Source organism: Cornus florida, unplaced genomic scaffold, assembly GCF_030987335.1.
Source record: "Cornus florida cultivar Cherokee Brave unplaced genomic scaffold, ASM3098733v1 CherokeeBrave_3.0.0_Hap2_Chr02, whole genome shotgun sequence".
Lineage (NCBI taxonomy): Eukaryota > Viridiplantae > Streptophyta > Magnoliopsida > Cornales > Cornaceae > Cornus > Cornus florida.
In genome coordinates, this window is record NW_026775572.1 from 6,345,667 (window position 1) to 6,352,776 (window position 7,110).

At 34.5% G+C, this 7,110-nt stretch overlaps 1 long non-coding RNA gene across 1 annotated transcript; it reads right to left on the bottom strand.

Annotated features, from left to right (window-relative positions):
• Window positions 1–3,667: 3,667 nt before the first annotated feature.
• On the bottom strand, window positions 3,668–6,892 carry LOC132293321 (uncharacterized). Its single transcript, XR_009477818.1, has 2 exons — window positions 5,711–6,892; window positions 3,668–4,518 (listed from the first exon to the last, which is right to left on the bottom strand). It is a non-coding gene; the product is annotated as an uncharacterized LOC132293321 (long non-coding RNA).
• Window positions 6,893–7,110: the final 218 nt, after the last annotated feature.

Here is a 7,110-nt window from a genome sequence, read left to right on the forward strand (position 1 = left end):
GAGTCCTCTAACCTCACGATATTTTCAGTTTTCCCTCGATAAGCCTCGTGTTCCTAGAATCTCATAAGAATATTTAAAACACAATATAACTAAAACCAAACAAGAAAATATCCACAACAACACAATATTCACAATCAAACCAAAGTTAATCTTTGAACCTTGGTTACAAAACCGTTTGCAATCCTCGGCAACAGCGCCAAAAATTGGTCGGTCGGTTAACGTCTACCAAAATTAATCAACCCTTACAATAGCACAAATCATTGTAAAATAGGGCTATCGTAGGGGTAAGCCGAACCACAAGGACTGCAAGTTTATGGCAACCAAGGTCGTTAAAATCACTTTGTTTAATGAAAGAGGAGTAGGGTTTGGTTTTGTTTGTCACTTAAAAATTAGAATCGAAAATTGCATAAAATAGTAAATTGAAGGAATTTAAGAGGAGAGAACTTATGTAGAGAGGATTAGGGAAGTGAATCAACTATCAACCCTACAAACATGCTAGCTTATGAATAATTTGGGAAACAAATTAAATAAATGGCAATGATAGGTAGCAATACAAGATTACTACATTATCTTCAAGAAGTTCATAGAATCAAGAGTTAAGTATAATCCCTTAAAGTTCCACATGCTTGAACTACCTAAATTAGAGTGTAGCTTTGATATGCTCACTGTGATACCCCTCAGCTCCGAAACACGGGTTGATCAGGCCCAGGTCCAAGCCCAAACCCGAGGGAAATATCTAACAATAAATATGTAACCGAACACAGAATACAAGATGAAATAAGAAATAAAATAATAAACTGAAGGAATGCTAATTGAAAATCCTTAAAATAAAATTATTCAAATCTGATAATCCAAAACTCCATAAGTTTAACAACTCGGGAATCCATCTAGTGGACCCCTAATAAAAATCCCAACTGTAAATGAAAATACTGAAATAAGATCCAAAGCTAAAAAGTAAGCAGTCCTACGTAGTCGATGGAATAGAAATCTATATCTGCTCTACACGACCAAGCTCTAACCCTGGAACTGACGAGCACCTGAAAAATAAAAGAGTGGGTCAGGCCCACATGCAAGTCCTAATCTACTACGATTCAAACAAGAATTTGATACGCAGATACATCCTAAATAGACTCAACAATATCTAGAGTAGTCCATATATGTATATATTACACACTATAGGACGCTCACTAGTCTAATAGGTCTGTCTCGGCTTGAGTAGAGATACCATGCAAATCGCACATTACGTGGTCATGTGTACCTAGACCTACCAGGGAACAGCAACTACTGTCCAGCTATCCATCCTAGGCGATATACGCGCCATAACCACGGTCCTGAGACTCAAGCTCATACCATGACACCATATAATAAATATATATAAAGTCCGTACTCCTAATACAAAATATCATCCATCTGTATAGTGGTTTGATACATGTATCACAACTCCATCCTGAAACCACAGTAGGTCATTCAATTATTTGATTGACATGACATAAGTAGGTGATGGACTTAACCTATATGATTAATCCATACCTTAATCCAAGTTAGGTAGAACTTAGTATTTGAACTAATCCATACCTAGCATGTCACCGTCCCATACCGGTACATACAATCCTCCGGTTAACATAGTTGACGATACAGTATTAAATAGTCATCAACCATAATATGCACAAGATAAATTAATCCATATACATAAATATATGGCATTCAATACAGGGCCTAAAATCATATCCAATGTTGTAAACTGCTATCACATACGCAACCATTTATATCCTCTAACAAGATCCATGAATTGATACAATTTAGTACAATTGAAGTACCAATTAAATCCATACTAAGTATAGTTGATTTCAATTAATTTACCATACCTATAGCACTGGAAAAATATATGATTATGTGCAATTAGATTATATATAAAAACCTTACACAGTTCTAGTATATAAAACTAGTAAAACAGTGAACAAATTACCCATCTTCTCTTAGGTTCATCTTGCTCAAATCTCTAATCCAGTTATGATTTTATATTTTTCCACCATAAAACTAGCCTTATACAATCCCACACATCATTTAAAACCATTTAGATTAATTGCAGAAACACTGAAAACCCAAACAGTTTAAAAAACTACATTACAGTGCCTTTCAAGAAGAGCAGGCTCTAGAAAAATGAGAGCCTTCTCGATGTTTTCACCTAGAGCCGGCTCTAGGATCTTAGAGCCGGCTCCAAGACACCTAGATCCGGCTCTCCCCTTTGGGAGCCGGCTCTAAAAAGGTTGGGAGCCTTCTCTCTCTCCTCTTAGCAGCCTCGTCCAATCTAGCTTCGTTTTCTTCAACTCCAGTGACTTACATAACCCTTTTAATATGTTCTAAATCTTATTCTAGGTTCAATCTAAGTCCTACATAAATTTTAGACCACTGATATCCAATTAAAACATGTACGGAACACAAGTTTTAAAGCAACGATTATAAAATCCTCGTTAGCAAATTTTAAGCAAGTCACAACAGATTCTTTCAGATTAATGTAGTGCAGTTAGATACTGTTCTAAGAACTTGTTCTAGGGTTCAAACTCAGTCCCAGATTAGTTACAAGGCATCTAATCGCATTACCAATCTCAACTAAAACAAGCTTAATCGTAAACCACAGAAGAAATAAATAGCAAAACATCAAAGTTTATTCAAAGCAGCTAATTCACGAGATTTAAACAAAATTCATGTATGCATAAAAGACATGGTATTATGTTGGTTTAAATCCGTTTTAGCCTTAATTAAATCCCTGGAGTCTAACTGGGCATGCACAGAATACGAATTAAATGGAAGGAAAAGAACAAAGACTTGCCTTTGAGTCTCAAACTTGAAAACTAATTCCACGTCTCTGAATGTTAAACCACCGTTGTTGCTCCTACTGCAGTCCAGTAACACACACTAAACTTCCCTCCTTGATTCTGTTTTGTGAACCACCCGAATTCCTACTCCGGTTCTCTCTGTATCTCTCTGGTTTTCATTACCAAACTAGAGACTCTGTTTGTGGTTTACAGAAAGCATGTTTATTTTCTCTAAACCCTAAACCACCGTATTACATATATTTATAGGTGTAAATTAACACTAACCCTAATCCATGTATAATTAGAGGCTAAGCCCTAATTCCAATCCTAACTGGCCCATGAAACTATCAAGTTGTATCATACGACGGCTACCTTTACGTGAACTTTAAGTCAAGTTATCACCGTAACCCTAAGTTACCATAAAAGATAAAAAATAGTATATTAACTAAATAAAACAATTAAATCAGTTTAATAATTAAACAGGTAATTACTCCCCATTACATAAATTTAGCACTTAATTAACTAAAACCAATTAAACAAATAATATTTAATCAACACAATAAAACAATAAAACAATTAATCAAATAAAAAAAATTAAATCAAAAATTAAATACCAGAAATATCCTTTTAAAATTAGGGGTATTACACTCACTAAGCTAGGGACTATCAAACCCCTCAATCACTATGGTAAGAGTACATGAAGTCAAGAATCAAGAAACATCCATCAAAGGGAGGCCCTAAGCTATGGACTAATAAGTTTTTCATACAACATGCCAATAAACCTATTTTACAATCTCATTTACATTCTCACTATGAAGATGCAAGCTATATGATTATGAGAGGAAACAATCTAAGACAAAATAATCAACTCAAAATGATCATTTATAGACATTAATATCCATTACAACATGTAAAGTGCTCTAGATTATGAAAATACCATATACACACTTCATTCCCCAAATTAAAATCAAAACTAGAGCATGCTTACAAAGAAGGGCTTCATCACCTCCCTAGAAAGGGAGTTAGTTACCCATGGATGCAAATGAACAAGGTGTGGATGAGATCCTCCCCTCCATTTTCGCACTTAGCAGCCAAGAATAACTCACAAGCTCTCAAGAAACCTTACAAAGTGAGATATCTCTTTAGAACCATACAAGCCCCTTTTATGAGCCAAAAATCCTCCCAAAATTAAGTAAATTCGTGGCTAGAAATCCCTAGAAGAGTGCAAAGCCATCCATTGGGTCAAGGGGACAGCATTGGGTGAAACAATGCAGCCCATGCTTTGTTGTCTGCAAATTGGCGGGCACCTACAGCGTAGGGCGGGCGCCGGCGAGGTGTCAAGGGGCTGCCGTGGGGTGCCAAGATGGCTAATGGCGGGGCCCCGCCAAACTTCAAAGTTTCTGCCCTAGGGCGCTCACAGATATAGCGAGGCCCTGCAAAAATCCAAAGTCTCTGCCTGCGGGCACCCGCAGGATTGGAATATGGATGGCCGGCACCCGCCATGGTGCTGCCTTGCTCACTTCTCTACTGAATTAGCATTGGCTTAACCTGAAGATGTAACCATCCTTCTTAGGCTTTGCAGAGAGGGCCATGAGTTCAATGGAACAAAATAGCTTTACAAAACTAAAGGTCCCCAGCCCGGCATGCGTTGATCTTCAAGAACTCACAAAGCTTCACTTTTATCTCTATTTGGGGAAACAACCTGAAAGAAAACAAAATCATGCAAATGAAGATAATCTATACAATATGATCAACTAATGGACTTAACTAATGCAAATAAGGGCGCTTGAATATGCAATATTCGGCGCTTATCATCTCACTACCCTCCAGTTTCAGGTACCGAAGATGAACGGGGATTGCTAGATTCGGGCTTAGGTGGAAGAGTCGGCGTTGCAGGATTTATTTATTTATTTGGAGAATTTTTGTGTATATTGAGGAAGTTGATTTTGTATAACAGAGAGCATTTTCATTTTTTTTATTTTTTTTTTTATGATCCTGAGTGTATTTTGATGTATTTGGATTTGGATAAATTTAGGATTTTATTAGAATTTTTGAGTCATGACACATAATATATGTATATATATATATATATATATATATATATATATATATATATAATATTAATATATATATTCATGCATAAATCCATGGGCCTTTAAACCATCCCAAATCATTTAAAGCTTCTTTCTTTAGTCCAAGACCGAAATCCTTTGGTCCAAATAGTCAAAATCTAGTGCATTAAACTTAAACAAATAATTAAATAAATAAACAACTAATATTAAAATCACTTAATATATGTAGCACATAAACAAACAAGAATTTCAACAATCAATATAATCCATGTAAACAAAAGTAACACATCAACAAATCGATCAACAAACAAGCACATACACACAACCAATCATCATATCAATAATTCAAATAAAATAAATAAATAAATAATTTAATTTAAAACAAATAAACCTAATAAATCCATTTAAAGTCAATTAATTTAATTAAATAATTCCTCTAAAATATAGGAGTATTACATAATGTCAAGCTTATATTGCATAACATGCTTCAATAGCTATCCTTTTAACAATTCACCTTTTACAATTCTAACTTCATTGCATGTGTACATAAACCTCAAAGAAATAGCATGAATTTAAAATTGAGGTAATCATGTTGAAACCTTACAACACTTAAACCACATAGCATGTTATACACATAGAATTTCAATTTAACTCATACCGCTACAATTGAGTACATATCAAGTAGTAATTTAGCATAGTTCGTCACACAATTTAACACTAACAGATCACTACCAAATAAGCCTCAATTTAGCATGTAAGAAGTATGGTAAAACATAAATTCAACTACTAATTTAAAGGACTATGCAAGTTAGGCATCCTTACCTTTTAGAAGCTCAAACTCTAACCTCTACCAAGAACTAAAGTCCACCAAATGAAGGCCTAAACATACCAATGAAGAGAGGAGGACGAGGAACAAATTTTCCTCTTGAAGCATCAACCAACTCCCACCTTCAAAGGGAATTTCAAAAAAAGGAAGAAATAGGGATGCCTTTGACATTAATGGAAAGCTCTCATCATAAGGAACATTTGATCCTTAAGCATGGCCAAAATCCTATTACAAAGTTCTCAAAATCAAGCTTCAAAGGAAGCTACAATGGAGGAAAAATGGAAGAAAGAATAAAAAAGAAAGGAAGAGGAAGAAGAAAGACAAGTTTGCCGAATATAAAAAAAGTGTCCTCCACATGCTTGGTCAAAAATTGACCAAGCAAAATGACTAAAATACCTTTGAAGCCTCCAAAACCATATCTATGCCCCTTACCGAGCCAAATACCAAATGTAACCCCACATATAAGACAAATAACATATAAAACATTTAAATAAATCCAAAAAATAATTTCGAAACACACAAATCCAGGCGTGGGATCCACATGGAACCTCCCGGACCAAAAATTCAAAAAATACAAAAATGACCCAAAATGTATTTATAAGAGTCCTAAACTCAAAGAAATACTCAAAATTATTCTCGGAACCCTCGTGACACGCTAACCAATGCATGATACTCAAAACGAGACAAAAAAATAAATAAATACAAAAAAATCAAAATATGCCAGAAAATAAAAAAATGCGAAACATCACAGCCACTATGAAGGGTCATGCTAAATTATAGTAATTCTGACCCATTAGAAAAGCGAATGTGAAGACTGCCCCTAGCACTCCTCTGTTCCTTTTGATATCCTAAATCTCGCTTGTATGTAATTTCGTTCTTGTATTGCCAGATTGAAATAAAAAATACGTATTTTATCTAGTACTGAATTTATTTAATTTTCTTTTTTGTTTTTTTATCATCATAAAATATCACTAGTATCTCTCCATCGTTTTGAATTGATGCGAAGTATTAAGAGTGGTTATTTTAGAATCATCATTTAATTTAAAATGTAATCATTTCATTAAAAATGTTCAAATATTTATTAAATTTACATTTCATATACATTGTTTTATTTCTATTATTTTTCTTTTATTTTAATTCTAAGTTGTTTTGCCACCAATTAATGATTGACAGGTAAAGTGAAATATGACGGGTAAGCAAAAAGTAGAATAGAATTGATGCAAAACTTACATATATACTTAAGTTGATTAGCTCGGAAACAATGGTCTCAGGACATTGCTTTTCAAATGACACAGTGGTTACTTTTCAAAATGATTACGTGGTAACATTGATCTTTGTTTTGTTGCAGAGGATACTACTGATCACCTCTATTCTCAGCTTCACAATTCACACAATG